Here is an 18,023-nt window from a genome sequence, read left to right on the forward strand (position 1 = left end):
TGTTGGAGATTTCCTTGTGGTAAGTCAAGGTAAAGTCCTAGTAGCCTCTGTGGAGCTGCTCAAATCCATGCCGCTCTATAGCTCGCACAAATCCAGGCTCCCCATGATGAGCTTTCAGACTTGGAAGGCGGGGATAGAGTATGGTGGACGGCTCCTCTGCAGCGCCATCCTGGCCCCCTTCCACTCTGATCCACTCTCCTACTTGTCCTCCTCTACCCAGAAATGCTTCCTCCCTGCCCCTGTTCCACCATCTCCCTGCCCTCCCGCCTTCCTGCAGGGTGCCTGCTCTGTTAGGTGCTGGGCTCTGACTGCAACTGGAGGCTGGGGCAGGCCTTTCTGTTGGTGGGACTGGCCTCTGAGCTGGTGCAATATGGCATATTTGTGACAGTGCGTGTGCTTGTCCTGTCAGCAGAGGCTGGCATAGGATTGGGCTGTAAATCTAATTTGTGAGGAACCAAAGTATTCTGGATTGCAATTTTTATCCAGCCTTCTTCTAAGGAACTTAGGATACTGTACATGATTCTTGACCCTGTACACATGTTCCACCATCAGAACAACCCTGTGAGGGAGGGTTAGCTGATTGTGGATGGCCCACGCTTATGAATGACCCAATGGCTCATTGAGCTTCAGGGGTAAGCAGAGATTTCTAACCAGTATCATCCCACTCTTATTGTGTCACTCAACCGACCATACCACACTGGCTTTCATATAGTGCTGAGAATTCTCAAAGTGTGCTTCTGAGGGACCAGTGTGCAGCACCTCCTAGACCCACTGGCAACTCCTAATGCACCTAAAGGCATCCAGTCAGCTTGGACAGGATATCCCATGATCCTCCATGACAAGTCCTAGGACAACAGCTTCTTGCAGCTCGTTTCTCTTGGACAGCACCTTATTATTTGATAACTTTATTACACAATGACTGAAGGTCCAATCCTATCCAACTTTCCAGCACTGATGCAACTGTGCCAACAAGGCATGCACTACTTCCTGAGTCCTTAAGTCCTCCCCAGGGTAACAATTGCTCCCTTACCTGAGGGCTGCATTGAGTTTGCATCCGGACTGGAAAGTTGGATAGAATTGGGCTCTGAGACATGTGGGTGTGAACTGCCTCTATTAAAACATATTGTGTTTTAGGTTACCTGCATACTTGGTGTTGTCTGCTCTGTTATGGCTCTTTCACATGCAATTCACGTTGCAGTAATCAAGTCATTAATATGCACCTGTGAACTAGTCTTGCGTATCAGGCCATGAGATGGCTTTAGACTTGCAATGAATGAGCTGCTCACCAAGTGCTGATCCAGCCAGCAACCTGGATGTGCAGAGCCAGGTAAATTCAGTCATTGAGAACACTTGAGTGTCTGAAAAGGTCTCTCTGGCTCAAAGGGGTCTCATGTTGAGTTTTATCGAGTGAATAGGAAAGGAGTTAAAATTAGGTTTATACATTATACTTCCGGAACTGGTGATTTTCATTTGCACCTGCCAATGGCTTACTGATAAATATACACTGTAGAAGTTCAGCAGCAGAGGGCCAGAGGGTTAGATAAATACGCATGACAAGCTAAACACTGAAGGTTAGTACTTTCCCAGCTCTTGTTCTGACATGTTCACCATCATAAAAACTCTGACAGCTAGTACAGCATAGTACCAGAGAAACTGAGCAGTGAACCAGGAAGTCCCTGGTTCAAATCTTGCCTTACTGGAAACTCAGTAGATGCCCTTAGGCAACCCTCACCTTTTGCGGTGTGGGAACACAGCCCTAATGGAAGGGCCAGAGCTTAGTAGTGGTACATGCGGAAGAGGCTCATTCTCTGGCAGCTCTGGTGAAAAAAAAAATGGTTGTTAGGTACTATGGCTAAGAAAGACCACTGCCTGAGATCTTGAAAAGCTGCTACCAGTTGGATGATACTGGGCTAGAGATGGTTTAATGGCGTAACACTGGGTAAGACAGCTTCTTATGTGGGCCTGTTAAGATGAGGTAAGATAGGTAAGCTGGCTGCCGATCTGCTTCTGGGCCCAATTCAAGGTTCTGGTTTTCAGGCTTGGCCTCAGGAGCTGTGGGGCCTGAACTGAAAACATTTTTTGAGGGACCTCAGGTCTACAGAATGTCGACCTACAGAAGGTCTGTAGAACGTTAGAGAAGTTTCAAGCACACATTTTGCTTGCTTTCCATTCTACCGTAGAGATATAAATTCTATAATAAATTTTATCTCTATCTCTATGGTAGAATGGAAGGCTGCAATCCTAACCACACTTCCCTGAGAGTAAGCCCCACTGAACAAAACAGGACTTACTTCTGAGTAGACCTGGTTAGGATTGTGCCCGAAAGCAATCAAAACGTGTGCTCAATAAGTGCGTGTGAGTTGATGGCCCAAATGGGTCTAAGCATTTTTTAAAATAAAAACGGCATACATGAAAGCCTACAAGTAAACAAACCACATGTGTGGATTACCTTTCAAAAGTACATAGTTTCAAAACCACTTATTTAGTGACTGTGAAATGATGATTTTATTTTTGGTTTAGAAAAAAAAAAAATTCAAAATGTCTGTTGCTATGGGTCATTGTGTGTATTTGACAAGACTAGAGTAGGTCACCCCACTACAGGGGGCCCTGAGGAGTAGGGAGCAGTTGGGTCAATTGGCTTAAAGTTGGCCCTGCTGGCTTCTACTTTTAAAGCCCTATACAACTTGGGACCAAAACGTATGAGGAACCGCCTCCTTCCATACAAACCGACCCATCCCCTGAGGTCAACTGAGAGGACCCTGCTGTGATTGCCACCTCGGTGCAGGCTAGACTGGTGGCAAGGAAGAGCAGGGCCTTCTCTGTCATGGTGTGTATGTTATGAAACACCCTTGCAGTGGGATGAAGAACTGCCACCCCCCACCTCCCTCCCCCCGCCCGTTAGCCTCCCAGGAAGAGCTGAATCTTTTCCTTTCTTGGCCTGACCTTTCCTTATTTTAGCCCAGTCCTATCCCTGGTGCCACCATCAGGCGCAGCGGTGCCAAAATGGCAACCGCTGTATCCAGCGGCCCCACAGGATATTTTCATTCCCTTTCTGCTGAGGAAAGCCCCAGGCGCGGCAATGGGGCCCAGTTATTTTGCAGGCGCAGATGAGTGGAACTAATAGGTTCCAGCAGAGGATAGGATCCAGCAGAGCAGGGTTCCACTGATCCTACCCCCTTCCCAGGCCAGTCACTCCCCTGCCAACACTTGCCCTCCCCCCCCACCCTGGAATACTTCTCCCCGCCCCAAAGGCCCTTACCACCCCCTGGAGCTCTTACCTTGCTCCGGGTAGCATCCATCTGGTGCTGGGCTCAATGCTGACACTCCGTCTTCACTTTTACAACACCCAGCACCGGTACTGGAGCTCAGTGCCAGCATTGAAGAGCCATAGGATCAGGCCCTGAGTAAGCTGCTTTGGGATTTTGTGGTTGTGTTTCATATTTTGTTTTAATGCTTTTCACTGCACTAATTTTCATGATTGTTTTTTATTACTACAGTTTATACAGTATTTCATTCCTTTTTTTTTTCATTTTACTAGTTTTTCCCTCTACCTATATGTCACTTTGAGGACTCTGATTATACAGGCCAACACACATTTTGCTTCCTTAAACGTTATACCAATTCCTGGGTATATTCCTTTAGTGAATGGTTCAAGCAGCTTCCTCATGAGGAAGCCTACACCATGGCTTCCTCATGACGAAGCTGCTTGAACCATTCACTAATGAGGCTATACCGTATCTCCAAAACTAGATGTGATAGGGCAAAATGGAAGCCATTTTTGGAATCAGCACCCCAAATTCATATCCACCATAAAGTTTGGGAAAAACTTTTCTGATCCTCAATTTTGTAGGCCTGTGTTATCATAAAGGAAGGCAGGATATAAATTGTTTAAATAAACAAATAAATAAAGTGCCCTGGATATCTAAAAAGTCATTGTAATGCTAAGTGTTGTTGTTACTTAAAATAGGAAAGAAATGAAATTGTGCTTGTAAGGTAGAAATAGTAAATGATACATTAGAGAGCATAAAATCAATGACTTCAGTACATTTCAACTACACAAATGTGTCAGTCTCCCCATTTCTCAGCTGGACAATGGTATTTTCCTCCTGATATGTGGTCAATTTTCAAGTATAAAAGCATCTTGTTATGACTGGTTACCAATCCTTAAGTCTAAAGACCTTGCCTGATATTGCCGTAGTAGAAAAGAAAATATAATCAAAAAATGACCTTCAACTTTAATCAGATATAAACAGAGAATTTGCTTACTTTACCATGGAAACGGATGTGATCCATCACAGTAGCCCATAAATAATGTGTCAAACTGTTGTACTGATCAATGACGATAAGTAATTGAAAAATAATGTGATCTTAAGTCCTCTGTGTAAATGTTTGCAGTATTCGTTCAATTCTTCCGAGGGTTTTTGATAAATTGTTCCTTAAATACAAAAGTTGTGAAACTCACAATGAATGTATCCATCACTGAATATATTCAAACATTGTCCACTGCGTTTATCTTTATCCAATATTCTCTCATGTGACCACACACTGGATTGGTGCCTGGGTTCAGCTTCCATCCTCACTATGAACTTAGCGGGTGGCCTTGAGCAACACATAATTATCTTATGGAATTCACTGCCACAAGACATGATGATGGCCAATAGGTGGCTCTAAAAGGAATTTCGATGGACATAGGGAATTTCGATGGACATAGACTCAGGAGAAATTAGATATGATCATCAGTGATCCTGTGCATCTTGAAAATTCAGAACAACTCCATCAGGATATATATGCTACATCATGATCACATGTGATCTATGCGTGTGTGTGTGGAATTACAAATAAGTATGCTCCTAGAAGGATATTGTCAAAACACTAACTTGTAATATATATAAATAAGTGGGTGGCCAAACAGATGCAGGTTTAAAACTATTTGGTTAAATGTTTCAGCTTCTGCCTTCCTCAGTAACTTAGCTGGGATTTCAAATGAATGCTGGGACCAAAGTGGAGAGTGGCACAGGCAGAAAGTTCTAAGGAGAGTGGCACATGCAAGCGAGTTGAAGAACAATAAAAGGCTAGATAAAAAGTGTGCTGTCTTCCTGATTAAAATCATGGGATGTTAAGTCTATACCAGTGGTTTTCAACCTTTTTCAAGCTGCGACCCCAACAAACAAACAAAGTAAGTAAGTAAGTATGAGACTGGGGACCCACGGTGAACCTCACCTGGGACCCAATTCGCCCCATCGCCACCAACCCTGGCTTGCCCTATTACCCCCTCCCTCTTGTGTCTTCACAACAACCCTGTGAAGTAGCAATCTGTGCAGGGCTGGCCTTGGGAGCTGCAGGGAAAGACAGTGAGAAGCGGCTCTGCAGGATTATATCAAGAACTCAGTTTTGATAAGGCAGTACTAATATCAGATTGGATCTAACCCCTCTCTCTTGCACAGGCTTTAAAAGGTTGTCGCGGTCCCCAAAATGAGATTTTGCAACCCCATTGGGATCCCATCCCACAGGTTGAAGAACACTGGTCTGTACAACCATACATTTTCATTTTTTTCTGGTATCTTTGAATTTGACAGTCTCTCTAGTCAAGTGTTTCAAAGACCGAGAGGCTGTAATCAGACCTGATCAATGCTGCACTGGCACCTGAAACGGTATTGAAATTTGATTGCCCCTCCAGTTTTTTTTAGTATCATTGTGGTTCTGACTCCAAAATCTTGCATCCTTGACTTGTATTGATGATGCACTGGAGAAGGTAAGGAGCAGCAATCTTCTTCCCAATGGCTCTCCTTCCATGAAAGCCCTCAGGATCAAGACTGCAAAGCTCCTTACTTCCTATAGATTGATGCATTTTGGACGGTAGGAATTGTGAGCATTGTGGGTCATCTAGGAAAAAGGTGTGTGAATTTTAAACAGTATTATTGTATGAAAATTTGGCAATTGGATGAATAGAGTTAATGTTTTTAACTGTTCCAAGCTTTGTCACTGGTCCAAATTACATCATCAATATATCACCACCATACATGGGATCTATGTTTAGATTCCTTAAGGATAACTTCCTCAAGTTGGTCCAAAAATAGAATTGCATAAGACATTCATGTGTACTATATAGTACTGCTGAATCTAGAGGTAACATATGATCATTAGGATTAGTAACCTGTCAGGCCTGGGACACGGGGGACCCCCGGGGTCACAGGAGGCAGTGGCAGGGCACCTCCGGATCTGGCCTCAGCAATACCAGCCCAGCCCAAGTGGCCTCTGTAGGGTTGTGAGGGAAGGGGGTTACATCACTCAGGTCCTTCTCCTCACAATCTCCTAGTCCCAAGCTGCTTTGGCTCATGGGCTAGCCAGCATCTACTCCAGCCGGAGTCCTAGCCAGCTCTGCCCTCATCCCTGGCCAGGCCGGGCTTTAAGCTGGAGACCAGCCCCCTTAGGCTCCGCCCCTTTCTCCCTGTGAGGGTTATAATGCTGGCCACCTAAGCCTTCTCTCCTTCTCCTTACCTGTGCCTCACCCTTCTGCTCTGCCTGCAAGCCAGGCTGTAGGAACTGCTTCCCACCTCCTTGCTCCTGGAGTGGACTGGGCTTGTGGGTGGTGTTGCCCCTGCAGACTGGCAAGCAAAGGGGCAACAGCAAGCCCTGGAGCTTTGAGACATCTGCTAGAGGTCCACCCAGTTGGTCAGGGACTGGCTTGGTCCCCCACGGTCCCAGCACTGGGCTCAGGAACAGGTGAGGTTTACCACTGAGTGTCCAATTGTGGCTTGCCATGGCTTGCTTCCCGGAGTCTGCAGGCCAATCCGCTCTGGCTGTGCTGCTGCCCTCCCAGTGGGCATGAGCGTCTGTCTGTGGCAGCCCCACGACTCTTATTTCCCCTGCCAGCCACAGGGGCTGAGACAGGCTCTCTATGCCTGCTGCTGTGGCTACCAAGCCTGGGGACTTGCTCCTGGGTGGCTCTACTCTCAGGTAAGTCAGAGGAACCCTGATATAGCCATTGGTATACTTGCTCTCTATGATTTTCTACAATCCTCTTTTTAAAAAAATTATTTTCCAAAATAAAAACAAACAACAAATTTAAACAAGCACATAACAAATACAAACTCAATACACAACACAAAAACACACCGTTGGAGGGTGCAAGCAATCATATGTCAATATATCTAATCAATCAATACGTATCTTCTAATCTTGTTCTAGTTTAGCCTCTTAATATCATTTATCTATCATATCATATCCTATATAATATATCATGTAGACACTATATTCATCTAAATGCCCCATCTTATACATCTACAACTTCATTTTCAACCAAGCATAGAATGTTCTCTTTTGCTCTATCTGTCTCGGTTTGCGCTGTGGATCCAAAATCTCTGTAAGTCTATCCATTTCTGCCACATTCATTATTTTCTCTATTAATTCATCTTTCGTTGGAATTTTAATATCTTTCCAGTCTCTAGCATATAAAATCCTTGCAGCAGTTAATATAATAACTAAATACACATCATTTTCTTTATCTATAATACCTAAGGTAATAGTAAGCAAAAATAACTCTGGTTTCAGCGGTATCGTAAATCCAACAATCTCTTGTATTAGATCCCTTACCATTTTCCAATATACTTGCATTTTTTCACGTCCACTACATATGATAAAACGTCCCTTCTTCACATTTGCACTTCCAACAATTTTTTGATATGTTCTGATTCAGTTTTACTGGTGTCATATACCATCTATAAAACATTTTATATACATTTTCTTTAAAATTTGTTGCTCTAGTCAATTTTATATTATATTTCCAAATCTGTTCCCATTGTTCTAATGTAACGTTATGGCCTATATTTTACGCCCATTTTATCATACATTCTTTTATTGTTTCTTCCTGCATCTCAAAATCCAAAAGGAACATATACATTCTTTTGATATATTTTTCTTTTGTTTCTAAGAGTATTCTATCAAATGGTGTCTGTTCTGAATAGAATCTTTCTTGCTTATCTTTCCCAAATTTTGAATCAAGTTGCAAGCGAGTCCACCAATCCATCTCCACGTCCTGTCTTAACAGTTCTTCTTTTGTCTTTAATTGCCCATCTTTCGTCAATAAACTTTCATATCTAAGCATTTTTGTTGTCTTTAATAAATTCGACCGGGTACATGCTTCTAGCGGCGCCACTCATTGGGGGATTTTGGTATACATCAGTCTTTGTATTTTAGCCCAGATCCATAATAAAGATTTCCTTAATATATGATTATTGAATTGCTTATATTCGTTTGCTTTTCCATACCAAACAAATGCATGCCAACCCCATTCAAGATCATGTCCTTCCAGTTTAAGTATTCTTTGATCTTCTAATATAACCCGCTCTTTAATCCATAGTAGCGCCGTGGCCTTATAGTATACAAACCAATCAGGAAGCCCCATGCCTCCTCTTAGTTTCACATCTTGCAAGAACTTCATTTTAGTTCTTGGTTTCTTTCCCTGCCAGATAAATTTTGAGATAATTTGATTAATTTCTTTAAATATATCTTGCTTCAAAATTACAGGGATTGTTTGGAAAAGAAAGTTTATTTTAGGCAAAATATTCATTTTCACTGCAGCAACTCTTCCCATCAACGAAAGTTGCAACTCTTTCCATTTTGTAAAGTCCCTTTTTATTTCTTCAATCAGTTTCAAATAATTATCTTTTACTAATGTACTTGTTTTCTTTGTCAATTGAATACCTAAATATTTAATTTTTTTTCTTTGAAGTTTGTTAATTTCACTGATTCCTGTATTCTCTTTATTTGCATATTCTTTGTTAAAATTTTCGTTTTCTTGACATTTATTTTCATTCCTGTCACTTCAGTATATTCTCGCAACACATCTAACAAATTTTTGGCAGATTCTAATAGTTCTTCTACAATCGCCATAAGGTCATCCGCAAATGCCTGTATTTTAAATTCTTCTCCTCTTATTTTTAATCCTTTACGGCCCAATCCTATGGTCCTCACCGCACCTCCACAGCGCAGACCACAGTCACAAACGTGCCATAAGGCACGTTTGTGGGCCTTACCACCGGGCTCCTGCCGGAGGTGGTTCAGCTCTGGCTGGCGCTGAGCCACCGCCTGGCAGGCGCCCGCATTCTGCAGCTCGGCGGTGCCTGCTACTGCCAGGCTGTGGAACGGCAAACGGGGTGGGGACAGGGGCGTTCCGGGGAGGGGGGAGTCCAGCAGGGGGAGGGGGTGGAGAGGCCGACGTGGTGGGGAGGGGGGCATGCCAGAGGCGTGCCTGGGGGCGAGCAGGAGGAGGAACCACGGAGCTCCACTCTGCAGGATCCTCCGCGCTTGTGGAGGCTGCGTGCCTTACACAAGCACCTTTATCTTATTAGCGCTGCTAAAGTGAGTAACCCCATTGCAGGGCTGCCTCCCTTACCCGGGGGAAGGGGACGAATGTCCCCTACTCCCAAGGTGCCTCCCGCAGTAGCGCGGGAGGCGCTGGATTTGGTGGCAGCCCTCATGGTGCCGCTGAGCGGGGTCTCCCCAGTCAGTTCAGGATTGGGCCGCCCATTAGGATTGGGCAGTGAATCTCTTCTGTCTTTCTCACTTGATTCAAAAGTATTTCCATGATCACTATAAATAGTAATGGAGAAAGTGGACATCCCTGTCTCATTCCTTTTTCAATTTTTATCTCCTCTGAAAGCTCTCCATTTATTCTAATTCTGGCAATTTGATTCTTATATATAGCTTTAATCATAGCAATAAACGGAGTTCCTGCATCCATTATTTCAACTTTTAAAAACATCAAATTCCAGTTCACATTATCAAATGCTTTTTGAAAATCTATAAAAAACATCGCCATTTGCTTATCAGGGTACATTTCATAATATTCTAAAAAGTTCAATATCTTTCTCATTTTATTTCTGATTTGTCTTCTTGGTAAGAACCATGCTTGGTCTTGATGAATAATGTTTATCAAAACTCTTTTTAATCTTGAAGCTAATATTGTTGCAAAAATTTTGTAATTCACATTAAGTAGTGAAATTGGTCTGTAATTTTGAATCTCTTCTTGGTCAAGCCCTTCTTTATGTATAACTGTAATAATTGCTTCCTTCCAAGTATCAGGGATTTTATCCTTTTGCTATATTTCTTCTATCAATTTTTTAAATGGTAACATCAACTCTTCTTCAAAGCATTTATAAAATTCAGCTGGTAATCCATCGCTACCTGGCAATTTCTGATTTTTTTGTTTAGCGATTGCTTCTGAAGTCTCACTAACTGATATCGGTTGATTTAAACTTTCTTTTTGTTGCTGCAACATCTTTAATTCATTATTTGTTTTAGGTAATTCCTTTGAGTAATGCTTGGGATCCCTTCTTCCATATATAATTTTTCATAAATGTTTTTAGCAATATCAATCATATCTTTTACATTCATAGTCTTTTTTCCATCTTCATTCTTTAATGTGTCTATAGAGGAGTTCATTCTCTCTCTCTTTAATTTATAAGCCAGCAATTTTCCAATTTTATTGGCATTTTCAAAAAAAATTTTGTCTAGCAAAAGTAAGTTTCTTTGCTAGTTCTTCTGTCAATAAAATATTCAATTTGTGTTGTACCTCTCTCATTCTGTTTTATATCTGTTGCTGTAGGATTTTGCTTTGTCAATAATTCTTGTGGTTTCAATTCTTTCTCTAATTCTACATATCTTTTCTCTCTTTCTTTTCTTTTTCTTGCACCTTCTCTTATTGCCAATCCTCTAAAAACAGCTTTACTAGCATCGTGGTAATTGATATATCAGGTGTAATATTAGCTCTAAAATAATGTTCCATTTCTTCTTTCAAACTCTTTTTGAATTTTTCATTTTTTGAACTGTTAATGTTCAATCTCCATTGAGATGGCTTTTGAAGATTTTCAAATTTGCTCATTACTGCGTTGTGATCTGATAGTATCTTTGGTAATATTTCCACTTCTACCAGATTTTTAGTCCATGCTCATGGTATCCAAAGAGCATCAATCTTTGACCACGTCTGGTGTCTATTTGAATAAAAAGTATAGTCTTTAGTTTCTGGATATCTTGTTCTCCATACATCTATCAGATATATCTCTTCCACTAATTGTAAAAATGCTTTAGGAATTTGTGTTCTCCTTCTCTTTTACTTGCATCGATGTAGAATCCATTTGTCTATCAAAAACTGAATTAAAGTCTCCAACAATACAGCACTGTTCGTATTCTCAAATTCTTGTGTCTTTAGATAGCTTTGCAAAAAATTCTTGCTGATTTTCATTCAGTGCTTTATTCATATTTTTGATATGCATTTCTTGTATACAAGTTATATCCATATTTAACTTTTGCAATTGAAGGAAGACTTTCTTTTGTTTTTGAGGTGAGTTTAAGCCATTTATGTTGACAGAGTAAATACTCCATCCTCCCTTAACCATCATGTTTCTTTTTACTATTCACCTTCTCTTTTTGTCTTCTTCTTGTTGCTATCGGTGAATGCCTCTTTGCCCCTCTAGTCTCTTCCTTCTCTGATTCCTCAGTTGTCTCTGAATCATCTGATTTCTTTTCTTCCAGCTCCATTTCTACACTTTCTAGTTCTTTTCTTCTCAGTTCTTCTTCCTCATTTTCTTCATTTCTTGTCTCTCCTTTCATCACTGTACTCAGAAAATTTTCTGCTTTCATTGTTGAATTTATATTGTATCTCTGTGACTGGAATTGAAAAACATACCTTCTGGGAGAAGCCATCTATATGGTATTTGCTTTCCGCTTAAAAATTTTGCTTGCTCTTCATATTCTTTTCTCTTCTTTCTCACTCTCCATGGGACATGTCTCAGAATTTTCACTTTGCTACCCTCCACCATCCATTCCTTTTCCTGTGAGATCTTCAATACTTTATCTTTGTAAAAAGTTCTGATGAATTTCTCATGGATTTCTCTTGGTAGTTCATGTTTTCTTAGATAAAAAGTGCTCACTCTTCTCGCTGAATCCAGATCCATAAGTATCTCCTCTGTTGGTGTGTCAATTCACTGTGATATTAAATCACCAATCAGACGTCGTGTTTCTTCCCCTTTCTATTCTGTTACATTTTGTATTCTCACCACTCGAGCTGCACTCTCCATCTGAATTTCCATTAATGTTGCCCCTCCATCATACTGGTTTTGTTCTATCTCCAGTATTCTAGATCAGGGGTGCCCAAACCCTGGCCCAGGGGCCACTTGTGGCCCTTGGGGGCTCCCAATCAGGCCCTCAGGGAGCCCCCAGTCTCCAATGAGCCTCTGGCCCTCCAGAGACTTGATGGAGCCTATGAAACTGCTCTCAGCATGAGGACAACTGTTCAACTTTCGTCTGAGCTGTAAGGCAAGGACTCCCTCCACTACTTGCTGTTTAACATCTGTGATGCAGCTGTGGCAGAGAAGGAAAGGCTGGCCTTGCTTTGTGCAAGGCCTTTTAGAGGTCTTGAGCTACTGCAAGACCTTCATTCATATAAGTTCCATCTCTAATAAATTCATTTATGTAAATTTATTCAAATTTTAAATGTAAATTAATTCTTTTTTTCCCTGGCCCCTGGCACAGTGTCAGAGAGATGCTGTGGCCCTCCTGCCATGTTTGGACACCCCTGGTCTAGATCGATCTTTTGTTGTCTTTTCCCCCCCAATCTTCTAATCTTTTGTGTATTCTCATCCATTTGGCCATAACAGCTTTCAGTTGCTCACTAAGATCATTTAGTTGCGTAGTTAAAACATTCAGACTAGCTTGAACCTGCAGATATTGATTTGTGTGCTGCTGTCCAATCGCCACTAATTTCTCTATATTGTCTTGTATTGTCTGCTTCTAATCTTTCCCTTTCGGTTCCTCTTGTGTTAGTTTTCCCAAGCTTGCCTCCAGTGCTCTTTTGAAGGCATCCTATCGCCTCATCCTGTGACAATGAATTTCACAGACTAATTATGCACCGTGTGAAGTAGGACCTCCTTTATCTGCCCTCATTCTCCAACCAATCAGTTTTAATGAATGTCCCCTGATTGTAGCACAGTACTTGTGAGAGAGGGAGAAAAATTATGCTTTCAAACCATGCACAATTTTATAGGCCCAGTCATGCCCCCTTTTTATCACCTTTCCCCCAAACTGAAAAGCCCCAAACCTTGAAGCCTTTCCTTGTGAGAAAGATGCTTCAGTCCATGGATCATTGTAATGTGAAATTTCATACACCATCACAAAGACAGGAGTGGTGTTGTGACTGATATACCAGAACCCAGACTTAAGGAAATTTGAGTTTAATGTTTTCCTGAGCCATGAAGCTTAGAGGATGACTTTGGCCCAGTGCTCATGAGCGCTGTGATAATAAAATGGGAGGGGGACAGACCATGCTGAGCTCCCTGGAGGAAGGTCAGGATATGTTACATCATAAATCTTGGCTGGTCCTCCTAAAAGGGGTATTGTTTGCTATCTCCGTTTCAATGCCTTTTAGTGGACCAATGCAGCTATAGTACATTTCTTCTTTCTGTGGCCAATTGTCTTGCTCTTATCATGGTTGAGCCCTGACCTGGGGTGCCATTGGTTTGTGCTAGTCATCCACCCATCTCTAGGATTTTCACTATCTTCCTAAACAAGAGGAAAATCAAGAACACACTTCATCTTGCTGGACTGGGATTCTTCACAGTTGCTCCATGTGATTGGACAATCTAGATTGCCAAGGCACAGCTGTAATCAATGTCAGGGACAACTGAGTGTGCCCTTTATGAAGTTGCTAACAACTTGCCATTTCAACCTATTCAATGTCAAATTCCTCATTAAGTTTGTCCCCAGATTCTTTAATGGTCTCCTGGACCCACCATCATTTCAAATAACTGCTCTGGTTCATCCAAGGCAGTGAAATAGCCAGAGGGGGTAAAAAGCACTGTAAGTTTTGCAGGCACCAGAATGCTCTGTGAAAATGGCCACTCCCCCTCCCCTTCGGAGCCCTTCCAGGCAGTGGGAGCAAAATGTAGGCATACACCTCCATTTCACTCCCACCACCCAGAAGAACTCCAAAGGGGAGGGGCCACGTGCGCAGAGCATTCTGTTGCCTGCAAAACTTAGTGCTTTGCACCTCCTCTAGCTATGCCACTGATCCATAGCATGGTGTGGTGTCTTCTGGTGCCTCATTCCTTTTGTTTTACTTATTTTCCTTTTTTATCCTGAAATAATTATATGCAAGAGGAGGGGCATTTGTAACTCATTCTTCCAGCTTTGGGTGTCTATTTTCTCGTCAGTGTGGGGAAGGTTTACACTTGTATACTTTCTTTTGTGATAATGGCATTCACAATTGAAACTACGGTGAAGGGAGAACAAACCTCTGAGCCTTTCATTTAGTTGTTTTTTATTCTCTGTAAAAATGAAGATTAAAGAAAAGCATCTGTGTGTTAAATGGGAAGTTGCTTTTGTCAGTATTTTTTTTTAACTAATGGAAACATCTGTTGTGAGATGTAATTGTGGTATTATATTATTCCAGCTATCTTGTCTCAGCTCTCTCTTTTTCTCATACAAACATATGCTGTGGGTCAAAAGAGGTTTATTCTCCTCTCCCTCTGTCATTTGTGTACAGTAAACATAGGTGCAGGTTCCCACTTTCGTTGGGCAACATTTTATCACACACATTGGTCAACAGATCAGACAAGGAAAAGAGGCCGTAGCAAAGGAAAAGTGAATGCATGATAGTACTAGAGAGGTCATGGAAAGAGGCCTTGAGGTTTATGCAGGCAGAGTTTCTGCATCTGACTGGCTTCCGACCATGGTTGGGGCTGAATTCAAGCCAACTTGTTGAAGCTGGAATTTTGGAATGGGCTCCCTGGAACATTTGTAGAAGCAAAACATCTCATTGGATCCAAGAGAGAACTTGGATCCAAGAACTTAACACAGTCCAGCAGAAGTCAAGCATTTTGAAGTGCCATTGTTTGAAATGAGATCTAGTTCGGCAGCTGCATGTATATTTCTTATTGGAGTTGGTGACTCTTGTTCCTGCTAAGTTATAGCACGATCCATGCTTGCACTGGTAGTGCAACCCTGCTTAACTGGGTAAGAGGCACTTTTTAAGTGGGTGCTCTTCTTTTATTTAGCCGGGGGGGGGGGGGAGAGTAACTGGCCCTCCTCAACTAACACTGTCTTTTCTAGTGTCTGTCTGCTGGTGTTCTTTTGCATCCTTTTAGATTGTGAGCCCTTTTGGGACAGGGAGCCATTAGTTGTTTGAGTTTCTCTGTAAACCGCTTTGTGAATTTTCCGTTGAAAAGCGGTTGATGATGATGATGATGATGGTGCCTGTGCACACAGGGAATGGCACAGAAGGGGCATTTTTGATCCTATTCTTCCTTGGTGCACTTGCCCAGGCCACTATCCAAATGGGAGATCCATGCACAGCTGGCCTGACCATGATGCAAGGGACAGGGCCTCTGAGAGGAATTTTATCAGGGGTACAAAGTTTCTTTTAGGCCCCTTCCCAAAGGGGAAGGGGAGAGAATGAAACAGAGCAGGAAAGGGTGGTGACAAGGCTGGACAGAACAGGGGAAGGGAGGGTACAATCAGAGCAGGGGGAAGGTAGTGACAGCTAGAAAAGTCTTTGGAGCCCAGATCTACTGGACTTCCCAATGCAGAGCCCAGGTCTACCTGCCTGTGCAGTGTCAGCAGCTAGTTACAGTGATATGGAAAACCACTCCTAAGTGTCTCTAAAATATTTTAAATTTAGAAAATTATTGCAGAAAATTAGCATTGTATTTAGGCTCACACTAGAATGGAAAGTATCCTCCATGCATCAAATGTACTTCTACAGCAGCTGCGACTGCACAGCTGTGTCCCTGAGCTCCTATACACTCCTTCATGGCAAGCAGAACTGCATGCCAAAGAGCTACTGTAGCAGGCCAGTTTCCTCTAGATTTGACACTGTGCTAAGGAGTGTCATGTATGCATTCCTTGGCCCACCACATATGGCTTTCAGCATATGCGCACCTAGCACCCCATGTGCCCAGGTGAGATAGGAAAATAAAAGATCCAGGAAATTAATGGGCCCCCGTCTTTGGCTCCTGGGTCCCATTTTTGACCCTGGGTCTGGGTACAAATTACCCCCTTTACCCCCTCTCACGGGCCCTGGGCAAGAGATGATTCTTGCGTTGTGTGAGAGGATGACAGATGAGGGGTGTCTTGTACGTTACCTCTGTCCAACGCCTCCACCATTTCACCACCAATGGAGCCACTCCACTCAGAATGCGATGTTCCAGCCCCTTGCCAACTTTCTTCGCTCTTTCCAGTTTTGTTAAAAGGGCCCACGCAGAGGAAAGAGTGAGGTAAGAGGTGCACTGTTCTTCCAGGGTGGTGACGGCAACAGCATTATTGTGTTGCTTCAGGCAGCCTATAACTTCAGCCTGCCATGGATCCATATGACCTCCTTATGACAACACAGTTCTCCCTCTAAGACAGGTGTAAGTTCCAAGTTTTAAGTGTTTCTGGATTATATTACTTTCCAATACAGGTGGAAGTTCACAAAATTGAATACTTCTCCATACATTCAGTGTAGAGATAGCAAAATAGCATGTCAAATGCTAGGTTTGAAGTCTTCTTATTTTGAATAGAGTTATCTCCATCATGACTATCTGTGAGGACTAGGCAACAGTTTATGTAGGATTACTGTCTGGTCTGTTGGGCCTCCTTGTTTTTCCATGTGAAGAAAGCATGCACCTTTCTGCAACTGTGCATTTTAGGGAATGATCAGGAGTGGGTCCCTGTGAGTGGATTACCTTTCAGGGAAGCTTGCCAGTTATCTTATTGAGGAACCTCTAATAAGATTCTGAAGAACCTCCCAGAGTGCAGTTTGAAAGGTTCTACCTAAAACATATTAGTGAATCTTATCAGAGGTTCCTCAATGAGATAACTGGCAAACTTTCCTGAAAGACAGCCCACTCACAGAGAACCAAAACACAGAACTCCATCCACTTCTGGACCAAATATCTCCTGGTCACTAGAGGTTATTTGGTCCAGAAGTGGGTGAAGTCCTGTATTTTGAGTAGATTGGGATTCAAGTCCCTACTCATCCATGAAGCTTACTGGGTGATCTGGGGCTAGTCACCAGCTTTCAATCAAGCCTACCTCACAGACCTGTTGTGACGACAAAATGGAAGAAACCATATATATATATATATATATATATATATATATATATATATATATATATATATATATATATATATATATATATATATATCTCACCCTGAGCTCCAAGGATGAAGTGCAAGACAAAACAATTATTTTGATGGCATTGACCTGCACCACAATCATATTTATTTTCCTTTCAAAACATTCAGGGCCGGAGGAACAGCTTTTGCTCCCACACAGGGTCTGACCAGTCACCATATCTGAGGTCAGGAAGGACTTTCGTCACGTTGCTTAGTAACTGTGGGGTCCTGTTTGCCTTCCCCTGAACCATGTATTGTCCTGATTGCACTTGGTCACTCCATCCATTTAGCGTTAAAATCTTGGAGCACAAGCTTTCGATCTGTGCAATTTCCAGTCCTGGAAATCACAGGTCATTTGCTGCTCTGTAGCAAACCAACCCAAGAGCTCTGCAAATGTCAGAGCCTGGTCAATCGTTCCTCAGGGAACGAGGTAGGCAGCATGGGAGATAGGACAAGGTAACTGGAGAATAAAAGAGTAGCTGAAATGTAAGGTAACGCCAGAGAATTGATGCAAAAGTCAAAAATCTGAGGTAGAAAGACTGGTCATAGTCATGAATTGTCAGTCCTCCCAGGAACAACATAAAGAGACAGTAGGAAGCATAATGGCCCTGAACCAGAGGGCCACCTGCTGTTGTGTATGAGTTTTTATTGACTGGTTATTTATTTATTTGATTGATTGATTTGATTGACTGATTGATTGCAGTATTTATATACCACATTTCTCATGAACTCAAGGTGGTTCACATCGGCAGACTGACCATAAACCTAATTCCCCCCGCCCCCCAAATATTTTACAAATATTATACAGTTGGCCTCCTTCAGTCTCGGAAGACTATGGTATCGTGCTCTGAATAGTGGTTCCGGAACAGT

The sequence above is a fragment of the Tiliqua scincoides genome, chromosome 2 (assembly GCF_035046505.1).
Source record: "Tiliqua scincoides isolate rTilSci1 chromosome 2, rTilSci1.hap2, whole genome shotgun sequence".
In the NCBI taxonomy this organism is placed as follows: domain Eukaryota; kingdom Metazoa; phylum Chordata; class Lepidosauria; order Squamata; family Scincidae; genus Tiliqua; species Tiliqua scincoides.